Below are 14,224 nucleotides of genomic sequence, written 5' to 3' on the forward strand. Positions count from 1 at the left end.
TTAGGCATGCAAATGAACACATGATGTCTCAAGTACTCAGTACTCACTCTGAAAAATAGAAAACAGATGGAATCAGATGCTTAATAAGCAAAGGTTCTCCTTATCCTTCTTTGTTTCCATCCATGAATGCGAGCACATCGTGCGCCATATACAGAAGAAAAGGAAGTACAGAACTGAACAAGACGAACTGCACAGCCAATCTTCTTGGGAGCACCCGCAACAATTAACGGCTTCATTGTGCAGCGGTGTGCAGGGGTCGTCGGGGCAGTAACGCGTGGCTCAGGACAAGCCACGGCGCCGGGTAGTCGGGGGCGGCTCGCCGGAGTCGAAGACGTACGGGGCATGGCCGGGGACAAGCGGTGGTCGACACAGGAGGACGCTCGTGGCGCCATGGAGCCTGGCCGCAGGTACCACGGCGGCGGCGCCAGAGCTCGCGAGCAGCGATGCTGAAGCCAGGCGACGCTTGAGAACAGCGGGATGCGGGAGATGAGCGTTGCCGGCGGCAGAACCTGGGAGGTCGCAGTGTCGACCGGCCGTGATGAGCGAGACCGGAGGCGCGTGGGGGAAGGTGTCGGCGGCGCGCGGGGGCAGCGTCCGGCGGCGCTCAGCTCTCGCCGACGGTGAGGGAGGTGGGCACGGCGGACCAGAGGCTAGCGGCGGCGCTGGGGGCCCGGGGGCCTGGCTTGCCGTCGGCGGCGCATCGCAGTTGCAGGCACCCGCGGCATCGGTTTCATGTGCGGGCGGCGGCGGTGGGTGGTGTGGCCGGGAGGCGACGGCCGCGCCTTGGCGGTGGAGGGAGGAGATGGTTGGGCGGCGGAAGCTTGGCCGCTGGTTAGGAGCGGGGATGCCGGCGACGGATTCCCATCGAGGAGAGAGGTGGTCCGGAGGGGGGCTCGTCGCCAGCTGGGGCGGCGGGGTTGACCGGCGGGAGGAGTGCCGATCTGGGGAGGGGATTTCGGGAGGAAGAGGAGACTGCGGTGGGATATCAAGGAGGATATGTTTTAGTTTGAGGGTTATATGTGTTCATGAAGTGTTAATGTATTGTTTTGGGCTATTATAAAGGGTAGACATTAATTACATGTAGTTCCAAGTTGGCATCGGTGAAATGGACAATAGAAGTTATGCAACCCCCCCCCCGCGTCCCCGTCTAGTACGCATAACTAAATTTGGGACACACACCTACACACAAAGAATTAGAGATAAACATATGTTATTTATATTTGCATTATATGATCAATCTTATTCATGCACTGGCCCGCTAGTTGCCTCATGCCTACGCTTTGAATCACTGAAAGTTACAAGTTTTCTCTTCCGATGAAAACTAGGAATCTGCTACTACTATTTACTGCTTTTTTTTTACTGCTTTTGTTTCAACTGCAATAATTTATACACATGTGCGGTTGAGAGTGTTGTCTCAATTGCTAAAATCTTACTGATATTCTCGTTTGCTTTCCTTGTGTCGAACTATAAATTTGGGTAGTGTTTCCCATAGGATATTTCATTGATCCCTTGCACTTGAGGGCATCGATCCTACGATAGGAACGCAAGGGTCGCGCCGTTGGATTACTGCCACGTGTCCTTGATACGTCTCCAACGTATCGATAATTTCTTGTGTTCCATGCCACATTATTGATGTTATCTACATGTTATATGCACACTTTATGTCATATTCGTGCATTTTCTGGAACTAACCTATTAACAAGATGCCGAAGTGCCGGTTCCTGTTTTCTGCTGTTTTTGGTTTCGAAATCCTAGTAACGAAATATTCTCGGAATCGGACGAAATCAACGCCCGGGTTCCTATTTTACCCGGAAGCATCCGGAACACGCGAGAACCGCCGGAGAAGGGGGCAGGGCCACCACACCACACCCCGGCGCGGCCAAGGGGGCGCGCCCCCTAGGGTGTGGGCCCCCGGAAGCCCTCCTGCGCCGCCTCTCCGCCTATATAAAGCCCCTGACCTAAAAACCTCGGGGCGTTCGACGAAAACCACGGAAACCTTCCAGAGCCGCCGCCATCGCGAAGCCAAGATCTGGGGGACAGGAGTCTCTGTTCCGGCACCCTGCCGGAGCGGGGAAGTGCCCCCGGAAGGCTTCTCCATCGACACCGCTGCCATCTCCACCGCCATCTTCATCACCGCTGCTGCTCCCATGAGGAGGGAGTAGTTCTCCATCGAGGCTTGGGGCTGTACCGGTAGCTATGTGGTTCATCTCTCTCCTATGTGCTTCAATACAATAATCTCATGAGCTGCCTTACATGATTGAGATTCATATGATGATGCTTGTAATCTAGATGTCATTATGCTAGTCAAGTGAGTTTTACTTATGTGATCTCCGGAGACTCCTTGTCCCACGTGTGTAAAGGTGACGGTGTGTGCACCGTGTGGGTCTCTTAGGCCATATTTCACAGAATACTTATTCACTGTTGAATGGCGTAGTGAAGTGCTTATTTATATCTCTTTAAGATTGCAATATGTTTTGTATCACAATTTATCTATGTGCTACTCTAGTGATTTGTTATTAAAGTAGTTTTATTCCTCCTGCATGTGTGCAAAGGTGACAGTGCGTGCACCGTGTTAGTACTTGGTTTATGCTATGATCATGATCTCTTGTAGATTGCGAAGTTAACTATTGCTATGATAATATTGATGTGATCTATTCCTCCTACATATGCATGAAGGTGACAGTGTGCATGCTATGCTAGTACTTGGTTTAGTCTTTCGATCTATCTTACACTAAAGGTTACTAAAATATGAGCATTATTGTGGAGCTTGTTAACTCCGGCATTGAGGGTTCGTGTAATCCTACGCAATGTGTTCATCATCCAACAAGAGTGTAGAGTATGCATTTATCTGTTACGTTATGTGATCAATGTTGAGAGTGTCCACTAGTGAAAGTCTAATCCCTAGGCCTTGTTCCTAAATACTTGCTATCGCTGCTTGTTTACTTGTTTTCTTGCGTTACTACTGCTGCGTTACTACTGCTTGTTTACTTGTCTCCGGGCAAAGCACTGTTCGGTGCCGTTGCTACTACTTATTCATACCACCTGTATTTCACTATCTCTTCGCCGAACTAGTGCACCTATTAGGTGTGTTGGGGACACAAGAGACTTCTTGCTTTGTGGTTGCGGGGTTGCATGAGAGGGATATCTTTGACCTCTTCCTCCCCGAGTTCGATAAACCTTGGGTAATCCACTTAAGGAAAACTTGCTGCTTGTTCTACAAACCTCTGCTCTTGGAGGCCCAACACTGTCTACAAGAATAGAAGCTCCCGTAGACATCAAGCACTTTTCACGGCGCCGTTGCCGGGGAGGAAAGGTAAAAGGCTCTCATACTACGGTCTCGGGTAAAGTATTTTTACGGCGCCGTCGTGTGTGTGCTCGAAGCTATTTCCTTTAGATCCTGCAATTGCATCTTGTTGTTTCTTATTTACACTAGTTTGGCATAATGTACAAGAGTGAGCTTCTTATTCTATTTCCTGATTTAAAACATGGATTGTTTGATGCGAAAATTAAAAAACCTATGAAATCTTCTTTGCATGCTTGGTAGTAATATTAGTATGAACGCTTTGAACACCATTGTTGACAATAATATAGAAAGTTCTAAGCTTGGGGAAGCTGGTTTTCATGATATTTTTAGTCCCCCAAGCATTGAGGAGAAAATTTTCTTTGATGATACTTTGCCTCCTATTTGTGATGATTATAATAGTGGTCTTTTGGCGCCACCTACTATGGAAAGTAAATTTTGTTGTGATTATACTATACCTCCTACCCTTGATGAGAATAATAATGATAGCTACTTTGTTGAATTTGCTCCCACTACAACTAATAAAATTGATTATGCTTATGTGGAGAGTAATAATTTTATGCATGAGACTCATGATAAGAATGCTTTATGTGATAGTTATATTGTTGAGTTTGCTCATGTTGCTACTGAAAGTTATTATGAGAGAGGAAAATATGGTTGTAGAAATTTTCATGTTACTAAAATGCCTCTCTATGTGCTGAAATTTTTGAAGCTACACTTGTCTTATCTTCCTATGCTTGTTACTTTGCTCTTCATGAACTTGTTTATTTACAAGATTCCTATGCATAGGAAGCATGTTAGACTTAAATGTGTTTTGAATTTGCCTCTTGATGCTCTCTTTTGCTTCAAATACTATTTCTTGCGAGTGCATCATTAAAACTGCTTGAGCCCATCTTAATGGCTAAAAAGAAAGAACTTCTTGGGAGATAACCCATGTGTTATTTTGCTACAGTACTTTGTTTTATATTTGTGTCTTGGAAGTTGTTTACTACTGTAGCAACCTCTCCTTATCTTAGTTTTGTGTTTTGTTGTGCCAAGTAAAGTCTTTGATAGTAAAGTAAGTACTAGATTTGGATTACTGCGCAGAAACAGATTTCTTTGCTGTCACGAATCTGGGTCTAATTCTCTGTAGGTAACTCAGAAAATTATGCCAATTTACGTGAGTGATCCTCAGATACGTACGCAACTTTCATTCAATTTGAGCATTTTCATTTGAGCAAGTCTGGTGGCCTAATAAAATCCATCTTTACGGACTGTTCTGTTTTGACAGATTCTGCCTTTTATTTCGCATTGCCTCTTTTGCTATGTTGGATGAATTTCTTTGATCCATTAATGTCCAGTAGCTTTATGCAATGTCCAGAAGTGTTAAGAATGATTGTGTCACCTCTGAACATGTTAATTTTTATTATCCACTAACCCTCTAATGAGTTGTTTCGAGTTTGGTGTGGAGGAAGTTTTCAAGGGTCAAGAGAGGAGGATGATATACTACGATCAAGAAGAGTGAAAAGTCTAAGCTTGGGGATGCCCCGGTGGTTCATCCCTGCATATATCAAGAAGACTCAAGCGTCTAAGCTTGGGGATGCCCAAGGCATCCCCTTCTTCATCGATAAATTATCAGGTTCCTTCTCTTGAAACTATATTTTTATTCGGCCACATCTTATGTACTTTACTTGGAGCGTCTGTGTGCTTTTGTTTTTGTTTGTGTTTGAATAAATTGGATTACATCATGCTTGTATGGGAGAGAAACACGCTCCGCTGGTTCATATGAACACATGTGTTCTTAGCTCATAATATTCATGGCGAAGTTTCCTCTTCGTTAAATTGTTATATGGTTGGAATTGGAAAATGATACATGTAGTAATTGCTATAATGTCTTGGGTAATGTGATACTTGGCAATTGTTGTGCTCATGTTTAAGCTCTTGCATCATATACTTTGCACCTATTAGTGAAGAATACATAGAGCATGCTAAAATTTGGTTTGCATAATTGGTCTCTCTAAAGTCTAGATAATTTCTAGTATTGAGTTTTGAACAACAAGGAAGACGGTGTAGAGTCTTATAATGTTTTCAATATGTCTTTTATGTGAGTTTTGCTGCACCAGTTCATCCTTGTGTTTGTTTCAAATAAGCCTTGCTAGCCTAAACCTTGTATCGAGAGGGAATACTTCTCATGCATCCAAAATACTTGAGCCAACCACTATGCCATTTGTGTCCACCATATCTACCTATACTACATGGTATTTTCCCGCCATTCCAAAGTAAATTGCTTGAGTGCTACCTTTAAAATTCCATCATTCACCTTTGCAATATATAGCTCATGGGACAAATAGCTTAAAAACTATTGTGGTATTGAATATGTAATTATGCACTTTATCTCTTATCAAGTTGCTTGTTGTGCGATAACCATGTTCACTGGGGAACGCCATCAACTCATTGTTGAATTTCATGTGAGTTGCTATGCATGTTTGTCTTGTCTGAAGTAAGGGCGATCTACACTGAGTTGAATGGTTTGAGCATGCATATTGTGAGAGAAGAACATTGGGCCGCTAACCAAAGCCATGATTCATGGTGGAAGTTTCAGTTTTGGACATACATCCTCAAATCTCTAATGAGAAAAGAATTAATTGTTGTCAAATGCTTAAAGCATTAAAAGAGGAGTCCATTATCTCGTTGTCTATGTTGTCCCGGTATGGATGTCTAAGTTGAGAATAATCAAAAGCGAGAAATCCAAATGCGAGCTTTCTCCTTAGACCTTTGTACAGGCGGCATAGAGGTACCCCTTTGTGAAACTTGGTTAAAGCATATGTATTGCGGTGATAATCCAGGTAGTCCAAGCTAATTAGGACAAGGTGCGGGCACTATTGGTACACTATGCATGAGGCTTGCAACTTATATGATATAATTTACATGATGCATATGCTTTATTACTACCGTTGACAAAATTGTTTCATGTTTTCAAAATCAAAGCTCTAGCACAAATATAGCAATCGATGCTTTTCCTCTATGAGGACCATTCTTTTACTTTCAATGTTGAGTCAGTTCACCTATTTCTCTCCACCTCAAGAAGCAAACACTTGTGTGAACTGTGCATTGATTCCTACATACTTGCTTATTGCACTTATTATATTACTCTATGTTGACAATATCCATGAGATATACATGTTACAAGTTGAAAGCAACCGCTGAAACTTAATCTTCTTTTGTGTTGCTTCAATACGTTTACTTTGAATTATTACTTTATGAGTTAACTCTTATGCAAGACTTATTGATGCTTGTCTTGAAGTGCTATTCATGAAAAGTCTTTGCTTTATGATTCAGTTGTTTACCCATGTCATATACATTGTTTTGATCGCTGCATTCACTACATATGCTTTACAAATAGTATGATCAAGTTTATGATGGCATGTCACTCCAGAAATTATCTTTGTTATCGTTTTACCTGCTCGGGACGAGCAGAACTAAGCTTGGGGATGCTGATACGTCTCCAACGTATCGATAATTTCTTGTGTTCCATGCCACATTATTGATGTTATCTACATGTTATATGCACACTTTATGTCATATTCGTGCATTTTCTAGAACTAACCTATTAACAAGATGCCGAAGTGCCAGTTCGTGTTTTCTGCTGTTTTTGGTTTCGAAATCCTAGTAACGAAATATTCTCGGAATCGGACGAAATCAACGCCCGGGTTCCTATTTTACCCGGAAGCATCCGGAACACACGAGAACCGCCGGAGAAGGGGGCAGGGCCACCACACCACACCTCGGCGCGGCCAAGGGGCGCGCCCCCCTAGGGTGTGGGCCCCCCAGAAGCCCTCCTGCGCCGCCTCTCCGCCTATATAAAGCCCCTGACCTAAAAACCTCGGGGCGTTCGACGAAACCCACAGAAACCTTCCAGAGCCGCCGCCATCGCGAAGCCAAGATCTGGGGGACAGGAGTCTCTGTTCCGGCACCCTGCCGGAGCGGGGAAGTGCCCCCGGAAGGCTTCTCCATCGACACCGCTGCCATCTCCACCGCCATCTTCATCACCGCTGCTGCTCCCATGAGGAGGGAGTAGTTCTCCATCGAGGCTCGGGGCTGTACCGGTAGCTATGTGGTTCATCTCTCTCCTATGTGCTTCAATACAATAATCTCATGAGCTGCCTTACATGATTGAGATTCATATGATGATGCTTGTAATCTAGATGTCATTATGCTAGTCAAGTGAGTTTTACTTATGTGATCTCCGGAGACTCCTTGTCCCACGTGTGTAAAGGTGACAGTGTGTGCACCGTGTGGGTCTCTTAGGCCATATTTCACAGAATACTTATTTGGCGTAGTGAAGTGCTTATTTATATCTCTTTAAGATTGCAATATGTTTTGTATCACAATTTATCTATGTGCTACTCTAGTGATTTGTTATTAAAGTAGTTTTATTCCTCCTGCATGTGTGCAAAGGTGACAGTGCGTGCACCGTGTTAGTACTTGGTTTATGCTATGATCATGATCTCTTGTAGATTGCGAAGTTAACTATTGCTATGATAATATTGATGTGATCTATTCCTCCTACATATGCATGAAGGTGACAGTGTGCATGCTATGCTAGTACTTGGTTTAGTCTTTCGATCTATCTTACACTAAAGGTTACTAAAATATGAGCATTATTGTGGAGCTTGTTAACTCCGGCATTGAGGGTTCGTGTAATCCTACGCAATGTGTTCATCATCCAACAAGAGTGTAGAGTATGCATTTATCTGTTCTGTTTGTGATCAATGTTGAGAGTGTCCACTAGTGAAAGTCTAATCCCTAGGCCTTGTTCCTAAATAATGCTATCGCTGCTTGTTTACTTGTTTCTTTGCGTTACTCACTGCTGCGTTACTACTGCTTGTTTACTTGTCCTGGGCAAAGCACTGTTACGGTGCCGTTGCTACTACTTATTCATACCACCTGTATTTCACTATCTCTTCGCCGAACTAGTGCACCTATTAGGTGTGTTGGGGACACAAGAGACTTCTTGCTTTGTGGTTGCGGGGTTGCATGAGAGGGATATCTTTGACCTCTTCCTCCCTGAGTTCGATAAACCTTGGGTAATCCACTTAAGGGAAACTTGCTGCTGTTCTACAAACCTCTGCACTTGGAGGCCCAACACTGTCTACAAGAATAGAAGCTCCCGTAGACATCAGTCCTACGTCTTGAGCAGTGAAACTGCCGCTGTTGAAATCACCTTATCCAAGAAATCTATCTATGCCGGAATTTCTGCCCTGGATTTTAGGAAGATTCTCAGTAGAACCTAGCCATGTAAGACACACAAATTTTGCAAGATGACCGTTGAGGTCAACACGATGAAGTTTCCATTTAATTAGGTCAGAGATATGAAGTTTGGGAGTCCTTTAAGATTCTATGTTAATCGTTCCGAGCAAAGACAAAGACACATGCGCAAACTGAGCTGGACATAAGAATGGTGAGTCCCGGAGAACTCCGGGGCTACTGCTGTGGATATGCTAACTAGGTATACCACATAGGGGTCTCAATTCTGGCAAGCCCATGTGGCCCACAAATGGTGGTAAGGCCTATGGACCGACCGGGCGGTCTAGTTGCTGGAGAATCAAGATGAAGGAGTCCAACCCGGAACTGATAGGTCGGATCCGTGCACACATAGATGGCAGGTCGGATCCTTGACGAGCAAGGAGAAGACAATGTAATGTAATCTAGACTTATTCATATCCAGGTGGATCTCTGACATGCAACCCTAGATTCGTGTAACTTTATAAGCCAGATCATGGGAGCCCTTGGGGCAGAACACAACTCATTGTAATCTCGCAATAGTTTCCCAACAATTCTAGACAAGCAGCAGTAGGGTCTCACCACCGTCGTGAGGTTTCTGGAGCTGGGTAACTCATGTGTCCTATCCCGGTGACTCCTCGCCCCATGGCCCCCCTCTATCCGCTACGTGAATCACCTCTCACCGGAATACCGTCGAATACGCAACAATACCGCACCTCCCCGGGCCGGTGATGACTGCAAGTGTACAAATATATTGCAGCTAGTTTTAAAAGTAAAAGTATCAAACCAATGTATTATTGATAAAAGAGTATCAAACCACGAAGAGATATTTGCTTAAGGTCTTTAATTATGCCCCTCGTCACTGTCTATAAAAGGATACTTGTAAGCTGCACTTGATCTCAACTAAGAGTGTTTTAAAGAGAGTTGTTTTATACGTAAACTAATAATTGAAATGAAGAGGAGGGCGGTGGGGGGGGATCAAGAAAGTGGAGGAATGCATACATAGGGAGGTGGAAGAGGGCACTGAGGCATAGCCGCTTGATCATGTGAGATAGTACGAAAAATCACCTATATTATGGGATTTTCTAAACTGTTTGTGATGATAAATTAACATAAAATATTAAATGTAGAAAATAAATATATTCATGTGCAGGTACTTCACAATAAGGGGATAGATAACAAGATGACTGCTTACATAATTTGACTCTCAATTTACTTTTGCACCATTCCTCCACTCACTTACATACAAACACATAACAACTTTTATCATAATTAGGTTCTTTCTTGTATTATTATCTCATTATTCATGGGCTAACTTGCAGAAGCCGTTTCTTGTACCCAACCATCACTTTCCCTTTAGGTCCTGGAATAAGTTTATCATATTCTTCCTCCGGGAAAGGAGAAATCATTTTAAGCTCAAAGTTCCTTAGCAAACAACTCCATATCACTTGTATCTGCATGAATGCAAACTCCTCTCCCGCGCAGGCATGCCTTCCACCACTAAACGATGTGTAAGCAAACTTTCCACCAACTTTGTCCTCCTCTCTCCCTAGACTAAACCGATATGGATCATATACATGAGGATCTTTATAAATGTAGGATAGCTTGTTGCCAACCGCTACAGAAGTCGCCACGGTATGCCCTTTTGGTATTTCATATTTGTAGCCTTCTCTAGTTTGTACAGTAAAGTTCTTTTTTGCATGGCGGATTATAATTGTTGATGGAGAGTACATCCTTATAGCCTCTTTGATGGAGAAGTGTAAGGTGCCCATCTGCAACAGGATGTTGTAATTGATGTTCTCTCCATGTTGTTCGATGAGTTTCTTTTGCTCTTCTATAGCAGCTGCCAAGTAGTTTTCATGGTTGAGGAGACAAGCTCCCGTCCAGGAGCTTGCGCTCGAGCTAGTATGTTGACCAGCAAACATCATGCCAATGAGTAGCCCAGTGATCTCATGGTCAGTCATGGGGCGGCCATTCTCCATGCATTTTGAGTCTATAAATTTTTGTAGCACACCATCCTCAGCTTGGTGTGAGATCCTACGTGATCTCACGATCTCGTTGAATATTTCTCCCAACTTAGCGCGTGCTTTATCACGTCGTTGGTGAGCGGGAATTGGGAAATATGGGAAGAAAAGGGCGATCAAGTGAGTGCCATTTTCAAAAACATCATGTAAAAGCATAGAGACTTCATCAAACATCTTCTCACGAATCTCTTTCCCGAGGAAGCATCAGGCTGTAATCATCAGAATCACCTGTCCGAGTTCATGCTTTAGATCGACGATGCCTTCTTGACCCCATTTTCCGAAGTAGTCCTGTAAACGTCATCATGAAAGATAAACCTCTCTAGCTCATACAGGAAATTGTACTTATTACCTATGTAAATGCAACAGTCTTACAAAGACATCTAACCCGTTCCTCTTTGTTAAATTATTACTCCTAATTTTTTTTAAAAAAAAACTCTGCTTAGAGGCTGGGAGTCTCGATCAACCTCGTTTTCTAAACTAAAAAGATGAAAAAAAAACCTGCCATAGTATTTCCAGAAATGAGATATTCAGAAGTGAATTGTATGAAACGACATATGTACGTGGAGGTGCATCGTGCTTTTCTTTGCTTATTTATTAAGACCATCATGTGTATAGTGACATATAACTTCGTCAGAATAACAGGACTAAATAGATAGGAATATGGAAAAGCAGTATGGCTGGTCAGAGTGCTCGAGCGAAATATATTCCATCATGGAAGAATGAAATCGAATCGATACATAGAAACTTAGTCATAAGTTTAAGTTATCAAACATTATGCTTATAAATGGGTTGAGAGGCTGCCAATTAAAAAATAGTTAAAGTTAACAAATTAAACTTATTGTACACCTAGGTTCACTATCAGAAAACCTCGGGTCATTAACGGGGTGGAATTTCCTCGTAGGGGGCTCACATTGGGCCATCAAGGAAATCAATTTTACTGGCCATAATGTTACGCCACTCAAGATAAATCATATTAACTTGAAGGTTCCAATATACCTATCAAATAAATACATTTCCTTGACCATCAACTTATGCCGCTCAGGTTAAATGACATTAACTTGACGGTTTCCATATACCTCCCAAGCTAATACATTTGGCTTGGCCGTTTTGCAAAGCCTGTCCGGTTTGAGCATATTAACTTGATGGTTTATTCATGCTAGAAAAAATAAAACTTGATGGGAATATAGGTACTTAGTCAGTTAATTTCATTGACGATAATTCTTGTTAGGTTAATAAAATTTGGTGGTCAGCCCTTGAGCAAATTCTATTTTCTTGACAATGGGTCGGCGGTTTACCGCAATATTTTATTAACTTGATGGGGAATCACAATTCCGTGATGGGCTTCCACTCTCAAGGACCCGATTTTTTTTGGTAGTGCTTGGTCACGATGCAGCTCATTAAGCGCCCAATAAACCAGATCAGAAGGACTATTTGTTTCCTCGTGTTATTATCGTATTCCAGTACAAACTCCAAGGAGTGTGCTAGTGGATGTTTAAAAGAAATAATTAACTAGATAATAATAATAATAATAATAATAATAATAATAATAATAATAATAATAATAATAATAATAATAATAATAATACATTGAGCTTAGGGTTGGATCTCGGGGTCATTGATCCTGAGATTTTGATAAAATCTAAATCTGACATATAAATCAAACTAAATAAATATTACAGCTCGTTTAATTTAATATGTTCATTTGTGCACTACAAAAAATATGTGTGAATCTAATACCAGCAAATGGAACATCTATTATAGGCTATAAGAGCATAATGAGTATCTATATGTAATTGTGGAAATAATTCACAATTTTTAACATTCCAAATGTGTTTTCTATTTGAGAAGGTGCCCCCAGGAACCCGTGCTCTATTTGTACCGCTTTCTGGAAAAGCATGCATCTATGTGTTGCTTACCTCCACTTCACGAACCATCGAATCGACGTGGCTCTTCATATGTGCTGACTTCACTACATCTCTGCATACTTTGATCTGCTTCATATAACTAGCGAAATCCGCATCGAGAAAAAGGCCTTTTCCAAAAATGGGAACGGTGAGTTTATACATATCCGATAGGCAGATTTCCGATTGTGGCCCTTGAAAGAAATGAGCCGTGATCTCTGGCCCAATCAAGAAGGTCACCTTCTTCAGACCAAATATGTTTATTGTGAACACACTGCCCAGATTTGTATACAGATCATAGAGTACTGGTTGTACACCCTTGGTCCGAAGTGTATGCAGAGCTGTTAGAAGATAACCACCACCCACCACAGGTGGCTGGGGTGATGCTGTTTCCCGTGTCGAAGCAACGAATTTTCTGAAGATAATCATAGTGAGAAACAAAACTGCTATCGTAGCAGTAAGAGTTATAAGATCCATTATGTGGTACAACTAATGTAGCGTTGTGGAACCGACAAGCCTGAACAACAAAACAACGCTGATGTTAAGATTAGATAGAGGTCGCCTATGAAGTTTAATATTCTTAAACATATATAGAAAAAAATACAGGTCAAACAACATGAATTTTATTGATATAAGATGAATGTTACTCGGAGACAAGAAAATATTAGTATGTTACTAGTACGGTAGGAGACAGATCTAAATATGTATACGTGTGTATTACCAAACCAAGGTGTAACGTTGCTGTGGAAGTTGTGAAAGTAGAAACGAAATCATACATCATGTCAATATCTACACAATTGGCCATAAGATTGACGTATATCTACCAAAAACAACACAAAGTATATGAACTGGCATTTCTAATTTGATGATCCTTATTTCTTCCCAAAATGTTTATGTTGAGAGAGAGAAAAACCTCAGACTGTACTTCAGGATCCTTATTCCTCCCCGAAATGTTTAAAGAGAGGGAGAGTGAGAGAGACACCTTATACACTCGGTACTTCAGTAGTGGATGCCAAGATTTAGCGAAGCCACTTGCTATCTTATAGGCAAGCCGATTGTTACAGTAATCACTTGCATAATCTCCTTCTCTTTCACGCGAGTTGTGGCTGGAGACCACAAAAACCCCATCACCACTTCGTAGAAAATACGACCACACTCTGCGTGTGGAATACGACTACCAGTCGTGGGCTTCGTAGAAAATACGACCACACTCTGCGTGTGGAATATGACTACCAGTGGCGGCGGGCTCCCATCAGCCTCGTTAGTGGTAAGGTCCTACTAGTCACGTGTATACCTGACATACCTAGCATACGACTAGTATAACAGGTACTAGCCGCGTGCATATCCGGCACGCTGCTAATAAAGTATTAGTCGCGTGTGCTGGTCCGGTCTGTTGTTAGTGTTTTTTTTTTCTGCAATTTCAAGAAAATCTGGACAAAAAAAGGACCAGTGCCTAGTTGTCCATGTAATTAGTTGCGTGTCCACTGCTAATAACGTATTAGTTGCGTGTGCTGGTCCGGTCCGTTGTTAGTGGGTTTTTTTTTTGCAATTTAAAGAAAATCTAGGACAAAAAAGGAGCTGTGCCTACTTGTCCATGTAATTTTACACAAAACACCCTAAACCAAAAACAAAATCGAGTCCATGGCGCCTCTTTGAGCAGGTCGCCGAAGCAGCGCATCGGTGGTGTTAGAGCAGAGGTAGGCATTGGAGCAGGTAGTCGGCGGGGCGGGGCGGAG

The 14,224-nt window shown here is 42.5% G+C and overlaps 1 pseudogene; it reads right to left on the reverse strand.

Annotated features, from left to right (window-relative positions):
• Positions 1-279: 279 nt before the first annotated feature.
• On the reverse strand, positions 280-12,965 carry LOC124690163 (annotated as a pseudogene).
• Between the last annotated feature and the right edge of the window lie 1,259 nt (positions 12,966-14,224).

The sequence above is a fragment of the Lolium rigidum genome, chromosome 2 (assembly GCF_022539505.1).
Source record: "Lolium rigidum isolate FL_2022 chromosome 2, APGP_CSIRO_Lrig_0.1, whole genome shotgun sequence".
In the NCBI taxonomy this organism is placed as follows: Eukaryota; Viridiplantae; Streptophyta; class Magnoliopsida; order Poales; family Poaceae; genus Lolium; species Lolium rigidum.